The sequence below is a fragment of the Simochromis diagramma genome, unplaced genomic scaffold (assembly GCF_900408965.1).
Source record: "Simochromis diagramma unplaced genomic scaffold, fSimDia1.1 OVJJ01000438.1, whole genome shotgun sequence".
NCBI lineage: Eukaryota > Metazoa > Chordata > Actinopteri > Cichliformes > Cichlidae > Simochromis > Simochromis diagramma.
Window position 1 is genome coordinate 694,568 of NW_024387263.1, and position 14,034 is coordinate 708,601.

A 14,034-nucleotide genomic window follows, 5' to 3' on the forward strand; every position below is an offset into this window, starting at 1 on the left:
ATATTCATTAACCTGCCGCACTAACAGGAGGCGCTTATACAAGGAAACCTTGTTTAAGGAAACTGTCTGAGAATAAAAGTCGTGGAGCACCTTTAGACAGCAGAGCATTTCAAAATGTGTTGCATAAAACAACCAAAAAGAAAACACAAAGACACGACTGACAACATAAAAAGATTAGAATTAAAGAACAATAAGTTTTCACTTAGTCGGCAAGACTCCCACATCACTTCCTCTGTCCCAGTTTACCCTGATAACTCAGAGCCGGCGGCAGGTAACGTTACTGTCTGCCAGACCCAACAATTCACACCAGCGATGCTTTTAGGGACACGCTTTCAACACTTTATGCCATTCATTGTTGTCACCGTGTCCCAGCTGCTATCAGCCAGCTTTTGGAAGGATTCACTTTCACGAGTACCCAAAAAGAAGCCAGGATACTGCTGCGTGTGCACTTTTACTTCATATACAAGAAGTACTGGAATTTAAGTTAACTGTAAACTCTATACTGAAGATGGAGGTTGCCTTTTGGACTGAAGGGTGAAGCCAGTGTGGAGGTAACTTAAACATGCAGCTAGCCAGACTGGATAGAGGTCGATGGAAAAATAAAAATGAGATCTGGGCCGAGTCACCGCAGACATGCGTCTTCTGCACTTTACTCAAACAGGGAAAACTCCACACGAATAAAACCACCTTCAAAACCTGGGCTGTAGCTATAATCAGGACATCTGTCCAAGTCAGTGGGTAGATCCGCTGTGAACTTGACCTTTTTCTGAGTCAGTAAACCAGACTTGGAACAGGTGCACCAGCTGGCACATCGGGGAGAAACCAAGTCTCCTATCCACTTTTTGCTAGCACTCAAAATATGCACACCCACACCACAAACACTGATGTGTGCTGCTTTGAAATGAAACTGCCCAATCTGGGAAAATATAGAATCTCACCGGTACAGCTGAGCACTAATGTTTTTTTCAGCTGCGGAGTGGAAATCTCTTTTGGGCCGGCTATTTGTAGATTTACTCTTCCTCCCTCCTCTAACTGCCTCCTCTGCCTCTTTCCCCAGCCGCTGTGAGTAATCGCACCTTCACATCCTGCGGGAACGGAGGCACAAACACTCACCTTAAAGCGGTTTAACACATCGGCACTGTAAAAAAAACAGCCGAGCTAATCTGAGATAATGATGCTGTTTGGAACCATTGTGATATCAGAAATAACAAAGCACTATCACCTGTAAAGCTACTTTCGGGCCACTCAGTGAGACGCTGAGCTGCGCGATGAAGGGAAGATCCGATCGTGGTTAAAATGCAGCAGAGCAGCCGCGCTCGCTGCCGTCAACCAAATCAAACGTTTACATCTCTCTTTATTTGCTGCATTGGCCTTTTGCTTTTCAGACTTAGAGGGACATAATAACATCTTAATCACTCTGACAGCCCACAAACTAGGAAGGCACCATAATGTCACCCTCCATTAACAAACACCTCCACCTTTTCTACCAGAACATTAAACTACATGAGTGGGTTTCCAAGCAGTGGGCCAGGGACCACAGGTGGGTCTCCAGAGGGTGAGAGTCTGTCACCGCTTGGCATGAATATATAATAGGACTTTATTCAGCCTGACAGCTCTACTGTCTAATGGTACATTTGCAGCGCCTCTGTTCCATCAGAGTTTTCCTCCATTTTCACGCCTGATAAATGAGAAAGAGCAAGAGCCCCATTTTAATGTTTCCCTCGGTTTCACAGGGAGCTTTTTGAACTTTTGTTGGAAATGCATATAAATGGACTTCATCTCATTTTTTGTACAGTAACTTTAAAGTATTTAACAAAGCAATGCAAATTGTCCTATTATGTCATAAACTACACCTGCATCATTAATCACATTTTTATCTTTTGGCATCCCAGAGTTAAAAGAACACGATCAGGCAACATTTAAATGTGTGCTTCACCAGCAGGGAGCAAAGCAAAAGCAAATCAAGCGCTCCCTAAATCAGCGTCTGACCATGTGCCTGCACACACCAATCACAGCTGCCTAACCCGACATGCAGCTTCTAGTTTCCTGAATGTACTCTGGAAAAGTAAAACTACATCAAAAGACATATATACACTAAAATCAGGCACATCAGAAGACGAGAGGTCAGGAGGGTCGTCATATTCAAAGAGTCTGGTACAGTTTTGGCACAGTAATGCAACACAACTAACTTCTTTAACCACCTGGAAAAACACCACAAACTGCAGTCTGATGGAGGCCAAGACAAACAGTGCAATGCTTCCATCAACACCTCCCATAACAGTGAGTCTCTGCAGAGCAGCAGCGTATCCACCAGCCTCACAAATGCACACCAACACAGCACCGATGCATCTGGCCAAAGATGTGTCCAGTAAACACGGTGCTTAAAAAGAAGGTTTCAGGAAGTCCACATGCTGGACAAAAGACATGTTAGCCCCTCCTGCAATCATTTTGCTAAATACAGGGGCAAATACAGAAGGGTCCCACAGCTGTCAAGAACTTTGTTTCCAGGTTTATTCACATCCATCCTGCAAAGATGCTTCAGCCTGAGAGCAGCAGAGTGTCAAAGTGAAAGCAGGGACTTTTGATTTTTGTGTGTTCGGTTCAGTGAGTTATCAGGAACTAGATGGAACAACAGCCTGGTGCTTGTTTCCGTTCCTCCATGTCTTACACATTAAATCAGTGCAGTTTACTGAAACTATGATATATCCTATGATAGTGATGCTATCATAGGTGGTTGTAACATTGATTTGGTTGCATCTCATAACATAGTTTAAATACTTTTACCTGCACTGAAAACACAAGTTATGAGGGCTCCAAATTACTGGACGAAAAATCGAATTAAAAGTGCAAATTTCCAACTCACCCTGTTTCCTTTAAAAGGCCTCGAAATATTCTACAGTTACCAAACATGATGAACAGCTGATATTTACAGATAACTCAGTAAATAGTGGAGAAAGTATGATTTCAGTTAGAGCTCCTGCATGTCTTAAACTGTCTCTCCAGCTGCGCCGCAGGTTTGTGTTTGGTGCCTCGTAACGTGCAGTAACTGTGACAAGCTTGACTGCAGATTTAATCGGGTAATCTGTAATCTGTAACTGATTACTTTGGGAAGTTACTATTTTGAGGCCCCCTAATCGGGCGTGAGTCAGCCTGGCACGTCTGCAATCAGAGGGGACGCTCGCAACACCTCTGATCCATTAGCAAACGTCCTGCTTCATTTTCACGTCTGTCAGCGCGGCTGCTGCGCTCCTGAAAACAAAAGCGCTCAGACAAATCACCGGGGAGCGCAAACAAAGAGCCTCCGAATTCGTTTTGGTCTCCTCTGCTCAGCTCTTATGCTAACATGCTGCTTCCTGAGGATGAATCTGAAGGAGGAAAGATTTTTATGTAAAATGCATCATTTTAGTCTGGAGCACAAAGCTGCGACAGAAAAGTGACTCGAACATCCAGCTCCTGGGACACAAAGGGACTGAAAAACACTGATGGACTCACTGGTATCAGATATTTTTTAGTGTTATGTAAGAGATTCTTTAGGAAAAGTTTTCCATTCTGAATGTGAACAACTTTTATAAATATGTACTCAGGAGGGACTGAAAAGATTGCATTAAAGACTTTCATGATCAGTCCGCAGTATGAAAATATAGACGATATAATGCTGTAACTTCTTTAGTGTCATCTGATATGAATTTACAGTTGTGAGAGTTCATTACAAAGTTAAAAACTTCCCAGCGCACACTGTGAGTTTACCTGTAAGATAATAATATATTTATGTTTGCATGCAAAAAGCATCGAAAGATATACAATTATTTATATTCATTTTTTATGAATATAACAGCAGCGTGATTTCCAACATTAACGCACTGGGTTTGTACGACTCCATGAGGACTGTCACACAACTTTGCTTTTTAATTAATGTCTCGTGCCTTTTTAATGCCACAGTGCACGGGAGCGTGGGCAAGTGGTCACCGCTCAAGCCCAAAACTCGGCGACTCTGAGCTAAGACACCAGCGAGCCCAAGCTGTCAGAGAGTTTGGGAAAGCCATCCCTCTCCAGCAGGAAGTCTGGCGCCATGCAGCATGCAATATGTGTGTGTGTCTTGCTAGCCTGGTGCAAAGTCCATCTCAAATCTGCTTATGACCTTGTATCAACCCTGCCTGGAGACATACAAGACACACACACACACGCAGTGATGCCAGGAGCAGGATGTGATAGCAGGGGTGCCAGCCTGCCACGTCTCACGCTGCGTGTACTTGAAGAGGTGGATGCAGGAAGGACAGTTTCCTCTGTGAGTGCAGTTCCACAGGTGATGGAAGCTGTGGGATGATGTGTTTTCCAGTCTGTTTGGATCCACAGAACATGCGACACGAGGACACCTGTCATCTCCAACAGACCCTCTCCTTACACGCTCACCGAGGTCTTCCAGTGCTGGAGATTTAAAGGTGCTGACAAATAAAAGGAAAATTCACGATGCAGTTTATAAACTGTCCACCAACGAGTGTTAGGAGTTGGGTTCTGGTTATGTGGTGTTTTTGTCTCTATGGGTTTTTTGGTGCCTCCCGTTTTGTATAGGTAGGCGGGGCAGTGAGTCACCTGGCACACCTGTTACTCATCAGCTGCATTCTTCAGAAGTCTTCTTTAGGAGCTACCTGACAGAAGACTAGTGTTGGAGTATTGGCGTTTTTGGAGAGTCTGAAATTCTGCCCCTGCCTGCTGGAGTTTTGTTTCCTCCCCAGGATTTTGCCTCGACTGGTTTGTTTTCTGTCTGGAGGTTTTGGCATTAAACTGTACCGAGTAAGCTCTCCAGCTCTCTGTAAAGTTTACTTTAAGCTTTTCTCGGTTATCGGGGAAGACCCTCCTAATTCTCGTCCCTCTCCTTTTTTAGACCGAGTGCACTACCTGTGTGTGTTTCCGTCACCTGCACGTCCTGGCTCCGCGTCCCCATTCATACACTGTTGTATATACTTTGTCCTTGTAAATACCCTCTCACTGTAAATAAACTGTCTTCATCGCAACTCTGCCTCCGTGCGTTCTGCTCCCCGGGTCCATCTGCACTTGCCATAACAACGAGTGGAAAACCATTCTTCATCCCCACCTCGGTGAGCTCGGAATATTTAACAAACAGATTTATTTACATATAAAAGAAAGAGAAACGCTTCTTAAGGTGACTGGATTTTATCCTCAGAGTTGCACTTTTAGCTCTGCTCACAGTGTCTATCGTGAGTTTACTCATACACAGATCAATCGTTTTGCAGAAATGGCTAAAAAGTAGAGAGAGAGACAGACGGATAAATAAAAATCACAGAGCCTAAATTTAGTAAAGGAAGACACATTATAGAAGGGCAGTGTCTACACACTATACACACTTTGGGAGCACAAGCTTCCCTCACAACATTTTTAGAGGTAGGTCAAAGGTCAGCAAGTCCACGATGCAAATTATGAAATGCTTCCTGATATTGGAGTGCTAGCAGCCAAGGAAGCCTGCGAAGACAAATTTCTGCACAGGACAAAGTTAAAAATACACGGACGAAGTCAGCGTCACGAGCCAATCGCTGAACAATCCTTATTTAAGCAGCTAATGGGCCAAATCCACAAAACGCTGCTGACACAGTCCATTTCACCAAAGTCCTTCAAGTCACAACAAAACACACAAACACATTGTCTGTAATATTATATGGAAGTGCTCCTCCTGCTCTCCAATGACCTGCTAGTTTTTTATACTACAGTTGAAGTACTTAATTACTGTACGTGCAATGATGTGAAAAAGAAAAGTAGCCCCGTGAAAATCTGAGTGCACCCCAGGAATCAGTAGCTTGTAGCAGAGCTATTCTAGTCGTATATTTTCTAATTAGTTTTTATTTGATTTCATTTGAGCTTTTGTTTTTATCCCAGTGTAGTTTAAGATTAGTTTTTATTAGTTTCAATGTTAGTTTAAAACCCAATAAAAAGACCAAAACTATTGTATGGAGAGCAGATGTCACAGCACATCTAACACAACAAGAACAGAACTCTTGAAAGCAGTTGTTTCATTACACACATCCACCAACACCTCATCAGGCGAGCTGTAATAAACACACACACCCTCACTGTTATGTTGAACTTCTTAATAAAAGCTAGCACTTTGCAGTAAGTATTATTGGTGCACATTAAATCGAAAACTTTGTTTTTTTTACTGTATATAAAAAAAATCAATCGAATAAAATGTTTTGTTCCCCCGATTGCTACAAATTCAGAAAACCATTTTCAAAGCTAGAGCCAACACATTTGTTGGGGAACAGCGGTGAGAGCATCAGCGAGCAGGTGAGGAGGCGTAAATCACCCGACTTCCACCGTCTGCAGCAACACTGACACGAGAACAGTTTGTGTGTATCTCTAATTATCGTTTGTATTGCAGCGTTATTTGCTGTGGAAATGAGAAACGATTCACTGATCACTAAAGAAACCTTCATTACAAAACACTGCTTATTAGCTTTTATACCCTAAATAACACTATTCCAGAGCAGTTTAGCGTCTACGCTCCGAGCTCATCACCTCAAATATGCAAACACGACACACAGAAATTGAGGAGTGATGAGTAAATATTCCCCAGAGTGGATGGTGGATAACATAATTCATAAATAAATCTAGTTTTTTAATTATGCAAAGCGATAATAAACATAAATGATAACATTATTCATCTTCAAAGTTTAACTGTTTGTCCTCCAAATGTTTATAACAACACTTACAATCAAATGTTATCAAAGAATGAGAAGCTCGGGCATATATATGCACTTTCCATTGATGCAATAATGATAATAATAAAAACACAGACAGTGTGCCAACAATCGCCTCGTCGCTATGGCAACGATGGGTGACTCACCATTGCAAACATATGACAGTGCACTTATCGAAGCCTATAGATCCCACACAGACAGAGTGCGCGACTACATACAACACAAACGCACACGGACACTTGTGTCTCCGCGGACAACTCCGTCTCCCCGTCACACGCACACACACACACACACACACTGGAATGGCAGGAGCCGGTTTTCCAAGCAGACGCACAAATGTCGGACATGACTGTGGCTACTCACGGGTCACACGGGATGATGGATCCACTTGTTTTCTTCTCCTTCCTCAGTCTGTTTCTCTGACTCTACCGCTGGCGAGCAGCTAAACTAAACAGCGATCCAAACCGGCAGAGGAAAATCACAACCTGTCAAACCACTTGAGATCCACTCACAACATTACTCTAGCAACACTACCTCTCTCCTCTCTCTTTCTCTGGCTGTTCATACGTCTGTGTTTGCACCTTATTCTTCCTCTCTCTCCTCCTCTGACCTGCTCCCCGTCTCCATCTTTCTCATCTCACCCCCCCTCTCCCTCTCTGCCACCCACTCACCCACAGGCCGGTCTGCAGCACTCAGCTCTTCTCCACTTTTGCAAGAGAGAGCACAGAAAGAGAAAAATATATAGAGCTAGGTGTGTACTCTAAAAACAGCGATATACAGCACACTTGATGATAAAGACATTTGACAGCAGAGCTTATATCCTGAGGCTGTTGCCCACAGAGAGCCTTGAAGTGCGGTGTGATATTTGTGTGCGTCTGACAGTCAGAAATAAGAAGGGCAGACAGAGAAAATGACTGACAGAGAGTGGGACAGATACAGAGTTGAAGCACTGTATGTCATCTCCTGCCTCTGGGCAAAGAAATACCACCATGTTTCACCTTGTTTTCACTTGGTTAATTGTTACTGTTCCCAGTCAAAGTTCAAGTCTGGCAGTGCAGCAAGGAAAGGTCCTGCATGAGGTGTTGCATGCTGTTTAAATCACGACTAAAGACCCACTTATTCAATCATGCTTCTAGTTAACATTTCACTTGTGATTTTACATTATGCACTTTTATGCTCGTTTAACTCCTTGTTTGTTCTGTATCTGCTGCTTCTCCTCTCTGCTTTGGTCCTATTTCTATCATCTTCCTTTTATTCTCTATTTTACTTGTTAAGCACCTTGGTTTTAAGTGTGCTTTATATATAAAGTTTATTATTATTATGAAAATTTAAAATCAGGTCAAAATCTGATAATTTGCAGGTGAGAAACAAGGTAAAGACCCTACAGTATCAGAGGGAAACCCAAACAATCAGCTGGCCCCTGTGAGGCAGCACTGAGTGGAAAAGGAAAAACTCCCTTTAAACAGCAGAAGCAAAGTCAGGCAGGGAAAGAGAAAAGAAAAGGAGAGACACAACAGTGGTACATGTACCCACTGCCCACTGGGAGCAAAAAGAGGTGAGTGGAAAAGAACTGCTCAGTGTATCACAGGAACTCCTCCAGCAGCCCGAGTGTAAAGCAGCATAACTAAGGGAGGATTCAGGGTCACCTGGTCCAGCCCTAACTATATGCTTTAGCAAAAAGGAAAGTTTGAAGCCTAATATTAAAAGTAGAGATAGTGTCTGTCTCCTGAATCCAAACTGGAAGCTGGTTCCACAGAAGAGGGGCCTGAAAACTGAAGGCTCCGCCTCCCATTCTACTTTTAAATACTCTAGGAACAACAAGTAGGCCTGCAGAGCGAGAGCGACGTGCTCTATGATAAAGGTAATATGTGGTTTTTCAGATAAGATGGGGCCTGATTATCTCAGGTTAACTAAATGCTTGTTAGCAACAAAACGTTCCTATTGTTACGTAAAGATTAATAAAGGAGACGTTTATACAGTTTCTGCTCTGGCAGCATAACTGTGGTTCACCCTCACTGACGCTTTCTTCTTTAATCTGTTGTTACCTGCAGCACAATGACAACGTGCCAGCTGTCATTAACTACTCCACAACAACTGACAGTTTGATGAGCCACGTGCTCGGCTGTCTGCTTCACTGCAGCTTTATAATTAGATTGATGATGGGAGGATGTGTGCAGACGTCCCTTTGTACGTTTCTTTGGGTCAGGAAGGCTGCATTAGTAATGGCTGCACTCCCTGCACCTCTCAGCCTCCTGTCCCCACATCCGGTCACACATATAACAGATATACAGTGTGACGGACAGACATGGGACGATGTGTCAAAGACCGAGACCAGAGGTGGCATTTTTATGCCATGCTGTTAGCTCACTACTGAAAGCTGTCAATCAAACCGTTGAAGAAAATGACAATACGGACCTGCAGGGGAGACGACAGATCAGACGGGACACCGTCGTACACGGCACATCAAGTGCCCCGACTAAATCTGTGCCCATTAGAAATCCACTAAAGCCACCATCTCTTCATGCAAGACTGAACTTACAGAGTAACTGTGTATTAAAACAACTAGGACAGATACTACTATTGTGGTATTCTTAAGAAAACCAACCCGGCCCCTTCCCAGCGTATCAAAGCCGCAGACGTCTCACAGATACACTCGAGGTGTCCTTTGGCATCGCGGCTCTGACGCACCACGTTTTGGCGAAATGAGGCAAGTCTGTTACTGCCAGCTAGTCACATATGGACACTTGTAAAAGTCCATGTGGCATCACATGCACACACACTGAGTAAGTACACACTTCAGTGTGCAGGGTTAATTTTGTGAAGGGAATATTAAACCCAAGCCACAGCCTGAACTCTGACCGTGTCTCAACGATTTAACTGAACATTAAAGCGTGACGTTTTATTTTGAGGTGCTTCTAGCTTAACTTGGCTCTGTATCCACCGAGGACGAACCTCCGTTTGTGTTCGCACCTTCAGCAAGTCTGCTTCCATGCATGAATATAACCCATGGATGCAGACAGATATCTGGATTAATGAAATACTTCCTTAAAAACATCAACATGAAGTCTCCCAGTGTTTCTTACTTTTATATATATATTTGTTTACATGTGACAAGAACTGTGTCGTTTTGTGCATCGCTGCAGCGATAAAGAACCCTCTGAAAAACTCTTGAATGTAGATCTGACTGATTTCAAAGGATAAGCAGTTCAAAGTTTGGCTGGTATTAAAATCTTGATGTAAATTTATCCATTAGACTGATCCTTTGGGTCTGTGTAGTTTTAATAAATGACATGCTATTTCACTAAATCTCTTACATCTCCTTTGTCACTTTTCAGATCCAGTGAAAATTGAATGAGCAGCATTTTTGTGAAAAGCTCTGTCTTCACTGCACTTCTTTGAATACGTTTACTTCACTGATAGGCTCATTTGGACTTTTTCATACAGCACGTCTAATATTTATTTCATTCTTATTTATATTTATTTTTATAAAGTGTTAACTGAGTTTGGTGTCATGATTCTGTACGAAAGGAAAATTTACACTTTTACATGAAGGTAAAAAAATGTTCCTTAATCTTTGAATTCCAGTGCTTTCAGTCAGTTTCAGACCCATTTCCACAGGTACACAGCATCCAGCACCTTGTCATGGTAAATGGCCTGTATTTATATAGCACTTTACTAGTTCCTAAGGACCCCAAAGCACTTTACACATCCAGTCATCCACCCATTCACACACTGGTGATGGCAGCTACATTGTAGCCACAGCCACCCTGGGGCGCACTGACAGAGGGCCCTCTGACCACCACCAGTAGGACAACGGGTGAAGTGTCTTGCCCAAGGACACAACGACCGAGGCTGTCCAAGCCGGGGCTCGAACCGACAACCTTCCGATTACAAGGCGAACGCCCAACTCTTGAGCCACGATTACAGCGTCCTTACAATAATTTAGGGAAAGAACAGGTTAATCTGAAGAGCAGAGTCCTGTAATAAGACGCCACAACTGTTTGTTGTAAATGATGTTATTGCAAAGTGGAAGCATTTAAGAACCACAGCAACTGATCCACAAAGCACACTACAGCTGTGCTCAGAATCACTCTAATTATACTTATTGTATGTCATCACTTGTAGTGAAGAGTACTCATCAGTGTGGGATTGTTATAGGAGTAAAGGCATACCTGTTGACTGCAGGTCCCAAAGGTACGAGAAGCTCGGCTCACATTACACAGCATGTTTGCTCTGATAAAGTAAAGTGGGACAGATTTTAAGGTTTAAGGTGTTTAAGGTTTGGTGCTGTCCTGTGAACCAAAGCTCTGAAATATACAGTTTCCTTATGCACTGAATATGTGAATAAGCCATGTTTTAGTTGCAAATGCTTATTAAATAAAATAATACACATTTTTTCAAATAATTCATGTTTTTTGTTTTTATTTTCTCCAGCTATTATTAATCTGTGGGACAGAAGTTATATTGTGGAATATACTGCTAGTACTTCTTGACCTTGCTCTCTGTCATTTATGGAAAATGCCAAAGATTGTTGATGCCAACAATTTATAACAATTTGCTTTTCAGCAAGTGTCTCATGGAGCAGTTTGTCAGCACAGCAGCATTATAAATTATGTTTAGCAAGGCCAAGAAAAAAGTGTTTCAGAAGAGGAAGGAGAGGAGAAGTAAGGTGGAGAAGTCGCCCATGAAGTTCCACCAGGAGTTTGGATGCTGTTTTTCTATGATTCTATAAAGGCTGGAGACTTTGTTACCTACACAGCTAGTGTCAGAGTTACAGTTGGGTTATGGTTATGGTTAGGGTAAGGTTAAGGCATTCATTTTTGCTGGGTTCGCCTTTATTAGTCCCACACGTAGGAAATTTGTTTTGTTACAGCAGAAAGTGGACGTGCAAAGTTACATAGCAGAAATTAGAAAAACCCTGGAATAGGATAAGATACTGTACACAACTGTACACAATAGAATAGAATAAAATACTATATACAGTAAAAATAAAAATAGAATACAAATACTATGTACAACTGAGTAAAATACAACATTGTCAGAAAAAGAGCAGCTTAGTGTCACTGCTGCTGCACATGTGTGGATGTGTTTTATGTTCCTACAAGATATGAATACATGTGTGTATACCAACTGCTATTCTCAATAAAAGCCAACACACACATTTAAATAACAATGTAAATATGAACTAATAACCTGAGCTGACATTAAAGGAGACCTATTACACTTGATCATACATGCACTGTTCTCATATCACGTATGTTTAACATGACCAAAGCCTCCAAAAATGAGGTCAGTAGCAGTGCAGGTACAGGCTGAACTCTGCTCTAAGCACTCGAGTGCAGACAGCTTTTTCACCACTTGGCTCTGCTTTATGTCAATGGGAGCAGATACACCCAGTAAGATCATCGTAGGCATACAGAAGCCCCACGAGGGGCAGCCAATCAGAAGAAGGCTGGCTTATAAATGAGGTGTTCTTCAAAGGAAAGAAGCTAAAAGTTATTTTCAGACATGAACGATGCCAGAGGCTGTAAAAAAGCCCAGTATAAGACGAATGCAGCATATTTTGAACAGTAAGTGAACAAAGCTACTCCAGGAGAGTCCAAAGATAAAAATATTGAGATGAAATGTAAAAACGCTAACACCTTAGAGTCATCATTTAAGACAGTCATCAAATCTTAGCTTTGCAGTGTAACCAAACACCAATATGGACTCCTCTGGTGCTCCCAGCTGCCAGTATAGGCTTAAATATTCACTCAGTGTCTCCCAGTAACAATCACCACAGCCAAACACACACACACAGAAAGCAACACAGAAACAGAGAGTTTGAAGTTACCATCATTTTGTGTCACACTACAAAGCTTTATCCTTAAACAGCTTTTTCCACTACACCAATTATCTCCCAGCATCACAGCGAAGGCAGTCCCCATTAAAGCACAGAATAAGCAATCAACAAAGAGCATCTTTCATTTCTTTTAATCATCAGTTTCTGAGTGTGGGTTTAAGGCGCAGTGTATTTCCCCCCTTTGAACAGCACATGGCAAAGAGCATAGAAAACTATCTATTTTCTTTTGATTGATTTTCACTCATGTTTTTTAATGGGAGCTGTGAAGCGCTGAAGGATCTCAATTCTTTTCTTGTTTCAGTCATTCCTCCTCTGCAGTCTTACAGCCACCAATTAAACTTTTGGTCTTTCTTTCTCTTTGTGTTCGGTTTCTCCGGTTTCTCATTCTGTGACGATATTGTTTAAAGGCTTCGACAGAAGAGATGAGATTCAGTTAGTCTTTCTCCACGACTCTCTTAAATTATTTTTCCTCTAAGTTAAATCACGTGTCCGTTACTGCCTTCATGCGCTGCATTTCCTCAGGATATTTGTTTCTCTTCGCCACCTCTGCCTTTCATAATCTGATGAAATTATTTTATAGGATTAATTTTTTCTAAAAATCTCTCAAGATACACGAAGGAAACTCAATTTTTACAAAGCCTCAGACTTTATGCAGTAACTATGTGCAGTATAGAAACTACTTTCAGCCACTCTTGGCAATCAAATTTTCCTCCTACAAAGGTAGGCCTGTAGGTTTTTATTATCTGGATGCGTGCTCATGAGCTATAATGTGAAAGAACCAGCACATCAACAAAAACATTTTACAAATGGAGGAATAAATACACAGCTAACTTCATCTTTTTGACCGCCTGGATTGACTACAAGAAAGCCTATGACTCAGCGCTCTACACATGGACACTGGAGTGCTGCCTTGCCTTGGATCAGGAACTCAGTGGGACTTTTAAACACAACTGTGGAAGACAGCCCTGGAGCCATGGCACCAAGCACCAGATCCACAGCGGACAGAACCCAAGTCGCAGACTGTGCATACATACCCCGGAGACTATCCAACACATGGGTAGTAGCAGGATGTAAGATTAAAGCTGGGACAGGGTATAAAGTCCTGATGGGACAACCAGTACCAAAGCTCTTTGAGAACAACAGGGCTAAAGTCCTGCAGGACCTCGAATTCCAGACAGTCAAGCAGCTGCTGGCTAACCAACCTTAGTTGGAACAGAAGATATGACAGATGTGCCAATCCCAGCAGAGAGCAACATCAGGAAGGAGTGCAACAAAACAGAGAGGTATTGGATGCTGAAGGAACAACTGGAGCAGATGTGGAAGGTAAAGTCCAGATCTTTAACCCTGAAACTGGGAAAGTTGCTCCGGCAGATTCCAGGCACAACATCGGGTCTCTGTCCAGTATAGCAAAGTCCAGATACTACGCAGCACCATCAACCAGGCCACTTGAGGATCATCACATCCCACCCCTGCCCAGGGGGC

At 42.5% G+C, this 14,034-nt stretch overlaps 1 protein-coding gene across 8 annotated transcripts in view; it reads right to left on the reverse strand.

The window, feature by feature from the left end:
* LOC120715363 (dedicator of cytokinesis protein 3) overlaps positions 1–14,034 on the reverse strand; it is a 249,886-nt gene that overhangs the window by 98,645 nt on the left and 137,207 nt on the right. Inside the window, exon 1 of one of the 8 annotated variants that reach the window (XM_040002311.1) lies at positions 7,074–7,309. The exons of the other annotated variants lie outside the window; for them this stretch is intronic. The gene's annotated coding sequence lies outside the window, so the exon portion shown is untranslated. Of the gene's footprint in view, positions 1–7,073; positions 7,310–14,034 lie in introns of those variants that run through there. 8 annotated transcript variants of the gene reach the window in all.